Source organism: Leptonychotes weddellii, chromosome 13 (assembly GCF_054177405.1).
Source record: "Leptonychotes weddellii isolate Sample4059 chromosome 13, ASM5417740v2, whole genome shotgun sequence".
In the NCBI taxonomy this organism is placed as follows: Eukaryota; Metazoa; Chordata; class Mammalia; order Carnivora; family Phocidae; genus Leptonychotes; species Leptonychotes weddellii.
In genome coordinates this window covers 6,511,806-6,527,763 of record NC_138381.1, presented here as the reverse complement: position 1 = coordinate 6,527,763, position 15,958 = coordinate 6,511,806, and the positions used below count along the sequence as shown (strand labels likewise).

The window sequence follows — 15,958 nt, the reverse complement described above, 5'->3', positions numbered from 1 at the left end:
CTTAGCCACTGGAGCTACGTCCATCAGCGGAGCAGACTTCTAAAATTTCTGATTTTGTGCTCTGCTGCTCTATCACTTGCCAGAAGCAGCCGATGGAGGCCCCCTCCCCCGCCATCTATCTTCCCGAATATCAGCTCGGATTCACTTCTCCCCATGTCCTACCTTCCAGAAAGTGGTCACTTTTCTTTTCAGAGAGTTGCTGCTCTTCTTTTCTTCAATCTCCTGTTGAGTTCATAGATGTTCAGAATGGTTTGATCCCTATCTAATTGAATTCCTGGGACCAGATGAAATTTAGGTCTCCTACTCCTCCACCATCTTGATCCTCCCTCTAAATCCATTATAATCCTTTGAGATCAGCATCCTAGAGATAACATTAAATGATCTAATTTTCTTGACTTTTTTATTTTAGGAGTATCCTCCTGTAGTTTTCAAAATTTCTAGAGATTGTTTTTAAAACAATGTCTTGGGGTACCTGGGTGGTTCAGTCAGTTAAGCATCCAACTCGGTTTTGGCTTAGGTCCTGATCTCAGGGTCATGAGATTGAAGTGTCTGTTTGAGTTGCCCTCTCCCTCTGCTCCTACCCCCCCTCACTTGCATGCTTTCTCTCTCTCTCTAATAAATAAATAAATAAATAAATAAATAAATAAATAAATAAATAAATTTATTTTACAAAAGCCACAAAAACCAATTTCTTTCTCAAGAAAAAGTGAATTTTAATACATTTTTTTCTGTTTGGGAAATTATAAGAAAACGACATTTAATAAAAATTTTGTTATTCAGTTTATGTAATTATTGGCACATATGTATGCATGTTAGTATTGTGTGTGTGTGTGATTGTAAATGGTTTGAACTCTTTTTGTAGATGGAAAGTTTTATGTTCAAAAGAACTAAACTGCACTCGGTTGAAGACTGTCTCTGGGAACGTGTTGACTCTTGGCATCTGGTCTCTCCCCTGACAGCGAGGAGGTAAGATAGATAATGTTTATGATTTATTTTATGTCTGATACAGTTTTTCTTTAAGAAAGGAATTTGTGGAGGACTTCTGTGTAGTGGTTATAACGGCTTACTTTTAATCACAGTGAATTTCCTTTGAAGTATTTCTTTTAAATCTTGCTGTGTTGGATTTGAAAGAAGAATAGTAGGTAAGTGTTGGTCCTGGTTTCTGGTCTTCATGTATGGCTGCCTTGCATTGGATATGAAATCTAGCCGTGACTCTTGTGACTAGTACTTGGCAACCATTGTGATCTTGAAATTGGGAGGATTTAAACTCTGCATAAAATGTTGGGTGCATTTCCATTACCAGGGTGTATGTTTAAGTAATGAGAAAAGATCCTCAGGATTTGTTTCACTTTTCATAGAAAGGAGAACCTTGGCTTTCACAGAGGATCAGTGCCAGCTATGTTTGCAGATTGGATTAGCATTGTTTAATAACAGTGTAGTACACATTTAAAGCAGAAAGTGAAGAGCATGTATTTCTGAGAACATTCATTAAAATTTCTAACATAATATACTTTATTAGAGTCTCAAATACAATCCATTGCAAAAACAAACTTGGCAATCCCCTTGGTACTCTGCTCCCACAGAAGGGGAGCTACAGGCCAGATTTCTGTTCGTGTTAAAAATCTGAAGCTGAAGAGTGTATTTGGATGGTTTAGCCCAGTGATGGGTATTAAGGAGGGCGCGTATTGCAGGGAGCACTGGGTGTTATACGCAAACAATGAACCATGGAACACTACATCAAAAACTAATGATGTAATGTATGGTGATTAACATAACATAATAAAATAAAATTTAAAAAAAAGAGTATATTCACCCATAGTTGATGCCCGCTATAGCAGAACATTTTGTTAATATTCAAGAAATCTAATGACCTTGAACATTTAAATTAATGCTTTAGTGAACTTCAATCTATTCTCTTAAAATTCTGCTTTGTACATTTTATATTTGTTGAGACAACATTGCACCTCTACCCTATGTAAGGAAGAGCTGCAAAAAATTGGGAAGAAAAACCACATCCAATTATTTTTAAAATATTCCTCATGAATTTGTTTTGTTTTGTTTTTTGTAGATAAAATGTCATATTTTCAAGCATGATACATCTTATTTATTTCCATAATAGTTGGAATAATTTATACATGCAAATACATATTTGGACAACTCAATAGGAGGAGAAAAAATAAACATCTGTCAAGACTGGTAATATTAGGTAACCCTTGTAAACACTTCAGCAAGTCTTCCAGCTGTTCTGGGAATAATTGTGCCCATATAAGTTTATGATCAAAGGTTTCAGTAAAAATGTTTGTCATGATGAAATGCACCCTATTCTTCAATAGATTATGGGCTCTTTTATGTTGCCTTGGCTGATTCTCCACCTTCTTTCCAATGCTGTTTGGATAGACAGTTTCTTCAATGAACCAGGAAGTATAAATTGGAAATATATTGAGCAAGTTGTTCAAGGTGTCTCGTTCCAAAGAAGAAGTAATTCCTCTGTTAATATTTTATAGCTTCATGCTAATGAGAAGCTTCTTTAGCTAGCAAGAGAGCAATTTAGGCCACAAAGTAGAAGTAACTTTGTAACTAGGGAAAGAAATGAACACTGAAATTTTTGCTGGAATGTTGTGGGCTTTTTCAATATTTTCAGCCTCTGCTAATAAGGCATCCCGCTTAGTTATCAATCTACTTGGCCCTCACTAGCTCAAGGCTTGATTTTAAAACCTGAAAATCTTCCATAGTTAGAGGAGAAATGGGATGAGGCAAGGTACATTAAAGGAAACAGTACAAATGAGCTCTGTTAGCAATGATCAAAAGCAAAATGTGAAGAAATTTTAGCAGGAAGAGGAGGGTTATCCTTTTCTCACTTGGGCTAATGATTTTTTTTTTCCTTTGGATTCAACTAAGGGTCTTACCTCAAAGCCCCTGAGTGGGAGGTTTTTTATTCTTGTTTTGGTTTTAAATTTTATCCTCAAAATGAAATTTCTAAAATATATTGACGACCTGGAAAGAATAGTGAATTGGAAATCTAAGAACTGACCTTTTCCGGGTTGTGCCCCTAATAGCTGTGTGACTTTGAGAAGTGACCTGACATCCCCTGCATAAAGAGTGTCATCCCTAGAATGAGAACATGGCAGCTAGGTTTCCTTCCTATAACATGAATTCATATTTTTCTGGGATTATATCATCCTATAACTGTGTTAAAATGTTGTCTTTTCTGTCTAGAGGGTTCGTTTACTAATGCTTGCCTGGTTTAGCAACATGAAATGGGATCACCATACATTATTCCATTTCAGTAAATATTTCTTTTTTATCAAACGGGTAGTAACTCTTCAGCAATCCTTGCTTATCTTACGAGCCATGTAATAGATGCACTGATTATTGATCACACTTCATATGAAATGCAAATGTTTGTTTTTCCACAGACTTTGATGTTCTAATCATGACCTTGAAGAGAACTAATGTGATATCATTTTCACATGCTGGATTTTGACCTTGTAAGAACAAACACACAAAGTATTTGTTACATTTCTCCAAGATGCTTTTGAGTATTTTCCCCGATCTCATCTTGGGAGATCTTTTAGTAATTATGTTGCACAAGAATTTATACAAACATAACTGAGCTTCTGGGTAAGAGATGCTAGTATTGCCAATTTATGGGATGTAAAGATATAGGAACTGCTAGAAGAGTGTAATATGAAGTAGAATATTGATACTCTATTAAGTCATTAAATTAAATTTGTTTATACTTGGAAATTCTTTGTATATTTGATATTACTTTAGAAGACTGGCAAATTTTATAAAAGTGATTTTTCAAACAGAGGTACATATAGCTCTGAGGATAGATTGAGGGTACATGAACAATGATAGTTTTACAAAACTGCATTATCAGATCAAGTTAATAGTTGATGTCAAACATACATACACACAGCCCAGTACAGTTTCATATGATTATTAAGTATTTTATTCTAATATATTCAAGGACAGAAGGTAATGACTGTTCTTTTATTCTGATATTATTCTCTAAGAAGTCATTAAGTGCAGTGCATATTAAAATAGCAGGCAAAGGTGTAAGACAGCCAGTGAGTGTGTTAATTTATTAGTGTTTATAATTATTATTTAACACACAGTACAGATTATGGAGAACATTTTGTAAAGCATGTAGCTATTCCTGGGAGATTGGAGACATCTTAATGGCAATGAATGACTTTAAATAAGAAAAATAATCTTCAAGGGACTTGCTTAGTTTATTATGTGAATAGGAGCAACTGACTAAGTTGCCGTAAAAGCTAATTATCTTTTGTTTTCCTCTCTCCCTATGGCTATCATCCTGAATGAAAGACATGCTAGACAAATGGAAGTTTTGTTGTTGCTTTGACTTGCTGCTTCGGTGCAGAAATAGTCTTAAGAGTGATCATTAGGGGCGCCTGGGTGGCTCAGTCAGTTAAGCATCTGGCTCTTGGTTTTGGCTTATGTCATGATTTCAGGGTCATGGGATCAAGCGCCATGTTGGGCTCTTCACTCAGCACAGTCTGCTGGAGATTCTCTTCCTTTCCCTCTCCAGTGCTCCTCTCCCTGCTCACATGCACTGTCTCTCTCTAAAATAAATAAAATCTTAAAAAAAAAAGAGTGATCATTAGCCAGTCCCTTTCTTGGTGGGATAGACTTGGTATATATTTCTTGTGGATCAGCCTAGGTGACAAGATGACCATATTCGTGCTTGGAGTCAGTGGCATGTATTGAAGTGTGTCTAAAAGGGATGGCCTGGTATTTGTCAGAAGCAAGTCATTGTGTGCAGGCTACATATAAAGGCTCATATATCATAAGCCCTGGAACGTTGGGATTTTTTTTTTTTTTTAGAAGCTACCTACCTCATGTGTGTTTTTGAAATATGACATAAAATATTCTTTTTATCATTGATTTTGTGCAATTTGATTATTGTGATTATCTGCAGTTTCATCTTGTTTTTGCATTTATTGAGATTTGTGGGTCTGTAGGTTTATAGTTTATCATATGTGGAAAGTTCTCAGCCATTTCTCCAGTGTGTCTTTGTCTCTCTTACTGCTCCCCTTAGGGGGTCTCCAGTTGCTTATATAGTGGACCATTTGAAGTTGTGCCACTGATCAATGATGCTTTGTTCATTTAAAAAATTTTATTTTCTATTTTATTTGGATCGTTCATATTGCTATATCTTCAACTTTCTTTTCCTTTACATGTCTAATTTGCCATTAATCCTATCCAGTGTGTTCATCATCTCCTATATTACAGTTTTTATCTCTCAAAGTCTATTTTAGGTCTTTTTATTTATTTCATGTCTCTAATTAATTTGTTAACCATGTGAAATACAGTTACTGTTTTAATGACCTTACTTGCTAATTCTAACATCTGTGTCAGTCTGTTTTGACTGATTTCCCTCCTCACTCTTAATATCGGTCATTTCTTGTTTCTTTGTACGTCTGGTAATATTTGACTGGATTCCAAACATTTTAAGTTTTATATTGTTGGATGCTGGAAACTTTGTTTTCATTTAAATACCTTGAGATTTGTTCTGGGACACAATTAAATTTCTTGGAAACACTTCGAGTCATTTGGGGTCTGGTGTTTAAGATGTCTTAGGTGGAAGTTGTGTTTAGTCCAGGCCTGATTATTCCCCAAACTTGGAGCAAAACTGTCCTTGCATCTGAACCCAAAATTGTGCATTCTCAATTTTCAGCATGGTTGGTGGGAACAGGTGTTATTCCAGACTCAGTGTGAGCACTAAGCATGTAGCACCTAATCTTCTCATTTGGCTCTTTTTCTGACTGCAGGCGTCTGCATGAACTCTTCGTTAGTTTGCTTAATACTCGAAGAAATTCTCAGTAGATCCTTAGAATTCTTCCTGTTGCAGCTCTTGCGTAGCCTGTTCTGCAGTCTTTGGCCATTTGGTCTCTCTGGACTCACAGTTTCATTGCCTCAACTTTTCACAAACATTGATGAGAAGCATTTGAACCAGAACTAAGTTGCTCAGTTGTCAAGTCCAGATATGAGGACAATTGCTGAATGTCATATAGTTGTGATCATGTTTTTTTGTTTTTTGATAGCATTGTGTGGCTATTAATTAATGGTAACCTGTGCAAGAGGAGAAATGAATATTTGGGGTGAAATGTTATGGTCAAAGTAATTGGTGAAGCAAATCCAGCTCCCAGTATATCTTTGGCCAAATTTAAGATAATATGAAGTATTGGGATTTGAGGTAAAATGTTAGGTATTATAACTATTATGAAAATAAGTATAGATCTAACCTTTATCATTTGAGAATATATTGACTTATATTTCTTTAAAAATTAGTAATGCTTAGTTACCGTAAGTAATTTGGCATTTCTGTGGGGTGATAATCTCATTAACTTGGGTGGAATGGCTACTCTTCACCTTAAGGCCAGTTTATGACTATTCTATCAAGGGAAAATATATAAGACAATGCCCTGTTCTCACCATAGGACCATGAGATTATGACAGTTAAGGAATCTGATTATCAAAATGATTTAGTTACTTGCTCTAGGTTCATGTAGAACTTGGTGATAAAGCCATTACAACTAAGTTTTTGTTTGTTTTAAAATATTTGGCTTATTGTGCTTTCCCATTCTTTATCATTCTATCATTTCTTGTGTGTCCCTTTGGCTATAGCATTTAGGAGCAGTACCTATATTAAATAATATTCTTTAGCTTTGGGTAATGATTTATTTTTCATATATTCTTCAGAAACTCTTTGAAGTTTTCTTTATTTGCATAGAATCATATTACCTTACTCCCACATTCAACTAAATCAAAATTCTTTTTCTTCATGTATTCATTTAATTGCCAATAATATCAATAATAGTTTGTGTATGTTTTCAGTATCTGTAAGAGATTTGAGTATTGCAATTATAGCAACTCACAACTGAAATGATTTTAAAAGACTAGTACATGCTATGTTTGTATAAAAACAATTTAAACAAAATTAGTATATGATGCTATAAAAATTGAATAGGGTTTTTTAATGACTATTTCTTCTTATGCTTATATATTCAATTACATTTCATAGTAGAAAGACCTTATAGTGCTAACATGGAGAAACAATCTATAAAACTTCTTTTAAAAAAGTGATGGATAATAGACAATGAATATTATTTTAAAGATACAGATGAACTAGCTAGAAAATAAGAGAAATTCCTCTGGGCCAACAATGAAGATGAGCTGGAAAGCCAGAATAGTGAGAGGTTTCTCTGGCTTCAACTGTCCTGGGAGCACTGCCAGTCTCAATATCAGATAGACCTTTGTTAATTATCATATTGGTGGTGGGGGGGGGAAGAGATAGGATTTTGAACTTGTGTGAAGCATGAAGATTTTACTGAAATTCTCTCAACCAGTTTTATTGAATGGCTACAATCTCAGTGAAGAAATGTAATTGAAAATAATTCTGGGCACTGTCAAAGAGACAATATGAAATCTTGTCTGTCTTCACTTGACTGCTAAAAAGGATAAAAATCACAACTAAGAATTGATAACAACAGACCTGCTTTCAATTTAATGTTCAAATATGCAGTTTCTGTGTTTTGCCGGAAACTTGAAGCTAAAAAATTAATGATTGGTGCAGGGTTTAAAATAACCTAGAACACCTGGCAAAACAAAAATAAATACTGTAGAGGAACACACACTAAGATGCTTTCACAGCCTAATTCAAATCACATGAGAAGAAAAGTTTCCAGGAGCAGGGGTCAGCAAAAGAACCAACAGAAACAACCCCCTATTTGCAGTCATTGAATTAGCACCTGTGGACTCTAATGAGTATATTTACATTATCAAAGAAAGGAAAGGGGAAACAAGCACATAAGGAATACACCAGATCAAGAAAAGACAAGGCAGATTTAAACAGAAACAAAGAGAAATGAGAAATTTACATTAAAAAAAAATTACATATAGATTATTTCAAATGCAGTGGCTGGATTAAACTGGAGGTTAGATAGTATACACAGCTGAGAAGTGAGTTTACAAACTGGGTGATAGAGAAATAGTAAATTGAAATGTGAGGATAAAAGGTGAGCACAAATTTATAGAATTATAGAATGGGAAGTGTGACTCAAAGAGATAATGCACGAAGCTTGTCTAGAGTTGATGAAAGACATGAATATTCAATTTCTAAACAACACCATGAAAAATTCAAACATGCACAAAAATTATGTACAAGATGCCAAAATGTTGATAGCTATAATTACATGTATAAAATTGTAGATATAATATGCTTATATAAGTATATGCATATATATGTGTACATATGTATGAATAAAAGAGAATGTTGAATTACGTGTGTAATATTTGTGAAGTGAATATACCAGAGAGAAAATGAATTTACACTGAATTTATAGAAGCTGTATGATTGCACATGTCAACGTGGATAAATTTCAAAACAGAACATTGAAACAAAAGCAAAGTGAAGAATGATCCACTCAGCAGGTACCTTAAAAATTTTCCAAAATTTAAAAATCCTATTGCCTTGTTTTTGGATCATATACATGAGATGGCAGTAAAAATACATGCAGAAGAATGACACATGCCAGATTTAGTACAGTTTGTAACTGTGTGTGTGTGTCTTTAGTGAAACGTAGATAGGAACATGGGCCCTTTTCCCTTCCATTCTAACCATCCATTCTGTACTAATTATCCAAGAGAGCTGCTTTTTTTCCAGCCCAGGGTTCTTCAGTTTCACTGAAGGACCTTACCCTTCTACCATTTTGTGCAGCCTTGTTGGTTTGGTCAATACAGGGCCCATGTTCCTATCTACGGTAGGATGTCTCCTTACTCTCTGGAGTCTTCTTCTCCACATATTGAAGAATTCACTTTTAAAAAGGGTCACAACTTTAGGCATACAAACATGCTCCTCCCCTCCAAAAAAACACAAGAAAGCCCCCAAAACAAACCAACCAACCTAATCCTGTCTCTTTGTACTTACTAGCTCATTTTTATCCCTCCCCTCTTTTGGGCAAAATTTCTTAAAGTTCTGTCCATAGCTACTATCTCCAGCACAATATACCATTTTCTCTGTTTTGAGTGATCAACTATTTCACATTGAAAGACACAGAGGATAATATGAAAAAAAAAAATAACCATATACCCAATTTTCCAGGAAAAGAAAATGATAAAAACACTGCGAAATCCCATTTATTCCTTTGATCATTTCACTAAACACACACACACACAGTTACAAACTGTACTAAATCTGGTATGTGTCATTCTTCTGCATGTATTTTTACTGCCATCTCATGTATATGATCCAAAACAAGGCAATAGGATTTTTAAATTTTGGAAATTTTTTAAGGTACCTGCTGAGTGGATCATTCTTCACTTTGCTTTTGTTTCAATGTTCTGTTTTGAAATTTATCCACGTTGACATGTGCAATCATATAGCTTCTATAAATTCAGTGTAAATTCATTTTCTCTCCGGTATATTCACTTCACAAATAATACACACGTAATTCAGCATTCTCTTTTGAAGATCATTTAATACATATTCGTACATATGTACACATATATGTATATACAATTAACATGCAGTGTTTTATTAATTTCAGGTGTACAGTAAAGTAATTCAGCAGTTCTTTCTGTTACTCAGTGCTCATCATGATGAGTGTGCTCTTAATCCCCTCTATCTATTTCACCCATCCTCCCACCCATCCTCCCACCCGCCTCCCTCTGGTAACCATCAGTTCTCTATGTGTCTGTGTTTTGGTTTGTCTCTTTTTTTCTTGGTTAGTTTTGTTTCTTAAATTATACATATGAGTGAAATTGTATGGTATTTTTCTTACTCTGACTTATTTCCCTTAGCATTAAATCTTCTAGATCCATCCATGTCGCTGCAAATGGCAAGATTTCATTCTTTTTTATGACTAATATTCCATCATCTATATATACCACATTCATCCATTTATCTATTGGTGGACACTGGGGTTGTTTCCATAATTTGGCTGTTGTAAATAATTCTCCAGTAAACATAGGGGTGCATGTATCTTTTCCAATTAGTGTTTTTGTTTTCTTTGGGTAAATACGCGATAGTGGAATTACTGCATCATATGGTAGTTCTCTTTTTAATTTTTTGAGGAACTTCCATACTGTTTTTCACAATGGCTATGCCAGTTTGCATTCTCACGACCAGTGCGCAAGTGTGACGGTTCCTTTCTACCACGTCCTTGCCAACAGTTGTTGTTATTTTAGTCGAATGCCTTTTTTAAAAAATATATTCCCAGCTATAGCATATATAACCCAAGCTAGATAGTGGTGTTGTTGGGCTAAGACTAAACCTACAATAATTCAGTTGTTGAAAGAAGATATTTCTTGGGGTGCCTGGGTGGCTCAGTCAGTTAAGCATCTGACTTCGGCTCAGGTCATGATCTCAGGGTCCTGGGATTGAGCCCCACGTGGGCTTCCTGCTCAGCAAGGAGTCTGCTTCTCCTTCTCCCTCTGTTCCTCCCCCTGCTCATGCTCTCTCTCTCTCTCCCTCTCCCTCTCTCTCTTTCTCAAATAAAGCAATAAAATCCTTAAAAAAAAAAAAAAGATATTTCTCTCCCACATGATAGCTTGGCTGGTTCTGATTTACAAGGTCATTCAGAGATCTAGGGTATTCCCCTCTTATTTACCCATCATGCACTAGGGCCTTGTTCTTGTCTATTTGAACAAGCTAAGCTTCAAGTACCCCTGTGTTCTAGCTACAGACGGGATCGGGGAGCAGGTACTGGAGCAGCAAGAGTAGCCTGGGAATGGGCCCACATCGCTCACACAAAAGGAGAATCCAGTCGCATGGCCATGTGAGGGGGGAAGGGGAAGCTGAGAAATGTAGTCATGAGATCAAGAAAGAAGGTAGAGGACTTTGTCAGATAATTTGTTTTTCATTTCGCGAAGTCACTTTGCTGTCTTAATGGGTCATGAAACTTGACCTGATGACACAGGGAAAAGTCAGGTTTAGCAGTGCCAGGGGTAAACTGAACCCTCCTTTCTGCCTCCTAGATCAATGTGGCGCACAGTTTTGATCTTTTCTGATGTAAGGTTTCTCAGCTTCCTTTCAGTTCTTCTAGCACCTTTACATAAATCTAATATGTACTTTCTGTTGCTCAGGTTAACCAGATTTGGGTTATGTAGCTTGCATACAGAGAATCCTAACAATTACAAAATAGGATACGGAAGGAATTTCCTCTATAATGTACAATGTATTGGGGCCTTGGGGAAAACATTTGAATTTATATACTCAGAGCTTCCAACATCAAAAATGTCTAACTAACCAAATAGTGCATTATTATTTGTAAATATATAAGATTTTTTCACCCTGCTTATTTGTACAGTTTTATCACTTCTTACTCTGTTCATCTGTAACTTAATTCAACCTTCTCTTCTAACTTGGGGCACCTGGCTGGCTCAGTCAGTAGAGCATGCGACTCAATCTCAGGGTTGTGAGTTTGAGCCCCTTGGGTATAGAGATTACTTAAAAAAATAATAGTATTTAAAAAAATAAAATTTAAAACCTTCTCTTCTAACTTAAATATGTATATGTACATATGCATTAAATGCATGCATGTTTTTAAAATGCAAGTTTATCTTAAATTCCATTTGACTTTCAGTTAGATTAAACCTTACTGACTTGCAGGTGATCATATTTTATGTGGATTGGGAAAGAATCTCTATAGAAAAACTTATTTGTGTGTTCTTAAAAGTGGACATTTCAACTACTTGTTATAATGAAATAGATGTCTACTTTACCTAAAGCATAATTTATAATTAAGGGCACCTGTGTGACTCAATCGGTTGAGCCTCTGACTCTTGATTTTGTCTCAGGTCATGATCTCAGGGTTCTGGGATTGAGCCCTACATTGGGCTCCTCACTCAGCACAGAGTCTACTTGAGATTCTCCCTTTTCCTCTCCCTCTGCCGCCTCCTCTCTCTCCCTGTCTTAGGGAAAAAATATATATATATATAAAACACCAGAATAAAAAATATAGGTCCCTTGGGATTTTTATGTCATATGTTTTTGAAACGCACACAAATTCATGTATCTTTTCTAAAAATAATCACATTGTATCGTTAGGGGGTTATTTATGTACTTTTGACTTATCTATAATTTTAATTATTAGGTGTCAGATGATGCTGTCTCAATGGAATTGATCTAAACTGATATAGATTTGGACGTTAAGTGATGTGTTAATGATTTGCAAATGATTTATACCACAAAGGTAGCAATAGAGATCTAGAGTTTTATAATCTATGATTTACAGGTTTTGTTGGGGTATCTGCCAGGTGTTGATGAATGAAATGCCCAAGATTAGGTAAATCCTATAAAAGTGAGGATTTAAATGTGTAGTCAGGATCACATTTTTGTTTCCCTAAAATAGAGTTTCATTCAATCGTGAAAAGTCTTAAGAAAAACAAAACTGATTGTTTATTTCTTTGTCCAATTCTACTCTATCTTAGAAAAAAATAATTTCTGAATTCTGAGCTAAAAGGGTAGTAAATAAAGGCACCAATGGAAATAGCTTTAAAATTAATTAGTAATAATTTTTCTCCTCTCCTCAAATTACCATAGTGAACTAAATTATGGAAGTATCGTAGATCTCTACAAAGGAAGTTTTAATTAAAACCTTAAAGTCATTTAAGCAATCACACACAAAAGATTACCAAAATAAATTCTTTTGTTATTTTCAATATAAATTATTATCATTTGATTGGATAGCCTTGTGTTTTAGTATGTGAAACCACTTTAAATGCAAATTCAAATAATGACTATATGCAATTATTTGTATGTATTCATTGCAATTCAGAACATAAATCTATGGAAACTTAGAAATAAATATTAAGAAGTCCTGCTTTTTAAAAATATTTTCTCACTTTCTGATATGTAAAAAATATGACCCATCACTTTAACTGTTAAAATCTGGGTTTTCAAGGGGGAAAAAGTGACCATATTAAATTTGCTGAAGTTTGGAAATAGCATTGAAAAAAATTTACTACTTATACAAACATACTTTGAATGGAAATACTAGTTATTCAAAGGCCATTTGCCTTAGCAACATGGATAAAAGAGTGAACTTGTTTTATCTTGAATAAAAAGCTCTTCCAGGAGTGTTTTTTTTTTGAGGGGGGAGAGAGGGGTGGATGGATGAGTTCATAATTTTAATTTTTTAATTTTCATTCAGTAGAGTTTCAGTATTAAAAGCTTTTGGGTGATGAGCCATAAGCATCTTAGGGAGCCTTTTTATTTTTTAAATTTTGGCTCGTATTAACATGAATTCTAGATATTCCCAATTTCTGACTACTCTTAATGTATTAACAAATCATATAATGTTCATAGTTAGTGTATTTTTTCCAAAGTTCATAACTTCATTGACATCACATTTTTGTCTGCCTCCCTCCGCTCTTCTGGGAAGCATGCATGGAAGAACGTCAGGAATATGAGAAGCTTGTTGAAAGTTCAATGGCATCTTAAACTCACTGTACCAAAACTTATCATTGATAGAGTATAAGATATTGCTACAGTTACTGTCATGAATGTGGCATAAAATTCAGTTTCTATTAATAATGAAAAAATGTCTTCATTGGACCAAATGCCATTTAGTAGAGTGTGATTTATATACCTGCTGTTTAAGGAATATTTTAGTGAGTACAGTATATATCTTAATAGAGGAGAACAGCATTTGTTTATTAATATTTCTTCGAGTTGTTATAAAACAAGTATTCTTGTTCAGAAATTTCTTATGGAAGTTTAACTCCACTCTCCTACATCAGAGTTTAAGACTAGTGAAATCCAGGAAGGGTAGTTGGTCATTGATAGGTACAGGAAATCCCAGTGTTTTCTCTTTTACTGCTAGAGACACATGATGATGATTTTTTAGCACTGTTCACTAAAAGCTATTTAGCAGGAACTTCATTCACCAAATATGCTTTTGGTGCCTTTTTTTTTTTTTTAATATATATCAAGGGCCAAAGAGATGGAATGATACTGTATTTGAAACATGCTCCTATATGGCCCTTTAGAAGGTCTCTGCCTATGATCCTGAAGATCAGCAGCTGTTCTTCACTTCTTCAGGTTTGTTCTTAACAGGGTATACCAAGAGAGGTGAGGCAGGATGGAACAGATTTTACTGAAACACCCTCTCTGTGGTTGTGGACTTCTGAGTAGAAAACAAAAGACTTACATAGTCCTTTCTTAACCATAATCTACAGGAGGGTTAAATAGTACAAAAGGAGTAAAATGCTGGCTTTGCAACAAGGGTTAGGTAATAGTATTAGGTTTTCTGGAACAAGCTTATTTTAAGCAGTGAGAGAGGAAAATTGTCTAATGGTAGAATCAAATACTATGAAGGGCTGGGATATGATCACAAGAGCCCCCAAGACACCAGCAGTTCTCAGAAAACTGGAATAGGAAAATCAAGGACTTGAGGTGCTAGCTCCAAGCCTTTACTCATAGATGATAAAACTGTTATGCCATTTATATCCAAGAAATGGCATGTAATATTGCTAGCCTTATATTAAATGCAGGGTAAAGTGTTTTGTTTTGTTTTTTTTAAGGGAGAGATATAATAAAAGAGTAATTCAACAAATATCTACAAATGCATTTGAGTATGCTTAACTGAACATACGTATGAACAGTCAGCTTAATGTGGGAAGATCCTCAGTTAAAGGTGAACTGTGGACCTAGTAGCTCAGTAGAAATAATTGAGGGATGATCTTGCCTATACTCTGAATGCCCACAGTTAGCTAAAATTTTAGCCATTTACTTTTTTTAATTCTTAAAAATTTTAAAGATTTTTGTTATTCTAGAGAGCAAGCCCAAGAACAAGTGCGGGGTGGGTAGGGAGAGGGACAAGCAGACTCCACACTGAGCATGGAGCCTGATGCGGGGCTCAATCTCACGACCCTGAGATCATGACCTGAGCTAAAATCCGGAATTGGACGCTTAACCTACCGAACCACCCAGGCGCCTCAGCCACTTATTTTTGAGGCTGTATTAATATAGTGGTAGTGAGAGGAGAGTTCTTACAGCATATTTTTTTTAAGATTTTTATTATTTGTCAGAGAGAGAGCCCAAGCAGGGGGAGTGGCAGGCAGAGGGAGAAGTGGGCTGCCAGCTGAGCAAAGATCCTGATGCGGGGCTCGATCCCAGGACCCTGATGCGGGACTCAATCCCAGAACCCTGGGATCATGACCTAAGGTGAAGGCAGAGGCTTAACCAACTGAGCCACCCAGGTATCCATCTTACAGAGTATTTTTGCATTTGTTTGTTTTTGGCTTATCTGGCTCCTGATGCTATACTTTGATGATCAGAGGTTTTGTTACAACTCTCATCATTTGAACTAGGTTCCATAAGAAAGAATGACCTTTAGTTCTTCCTCTGAGTCAGCAGGAATGCTGATGTGTCCATAAAAATGCACAAGGTGATATCCACTAAGAGCTGAGAGAAAAGATTTAGGGTTGTATATGATTTAAATATTTTGGAAGATCTTCCATGTTCTTCTTTTGAATATTTGATCACACTGTGATTTTTTTTTTCCCCCTGAGCCGTAATGTACAGTGTGTTGGACAGAACTTCAAATATTTGGGAGGCCTGAAATCTAATCTATACTTTTTACTAGACTGTTCTAAGTCAATTTTTATGAAACTTAGTGACTTCATTTGTAAAATATCAACAACTATTTTGCACAAAATAGGCCCATATGAATTGAGATAACATATACACTGTGTGGTGTCTACTATGTGATATGTTGCATAATAGAGATGATTAAATCTGAATTTGTCAGCTGGGAACAGTATTTGTGTGTTTGCCACAAATGTTTGCTTTACTGGAAACTTTTAGTGAAAACGCTCAGGGGGCGCCTGGGTGGCTCAGTCGGTTAAGCGGCTGCCTTCGGCTCAGGTCATGATCCCAGGGTCTGGGATCGAGCCCCGCATTGGGCTCCCTGCTCGGCGGAGAGCC

At 35.6% G+C, this 15,958-nt stretch overlaps 1 long non-coding RNA gene across 1 annotated transcript in view; it reads left to right on the top strand.

The window, feature by feature from the left end:
* The window catches only part of LOC115939736 (uncharacterized), a 786,065-nt gene that overhangs the window by 221,334 nt on the left and 548,773 nt on the right, over positions 1–15,958 (top strand). The window contains exon 3 of the long non-coding RNA XR_014139548.1: positions 863–966. This is a non-coding gene — a long non-coding RNA (uncharacterized LOC115939736). The remainder of the gene's footprint in view (positions 1–862; positions 967–15,958) is intronic.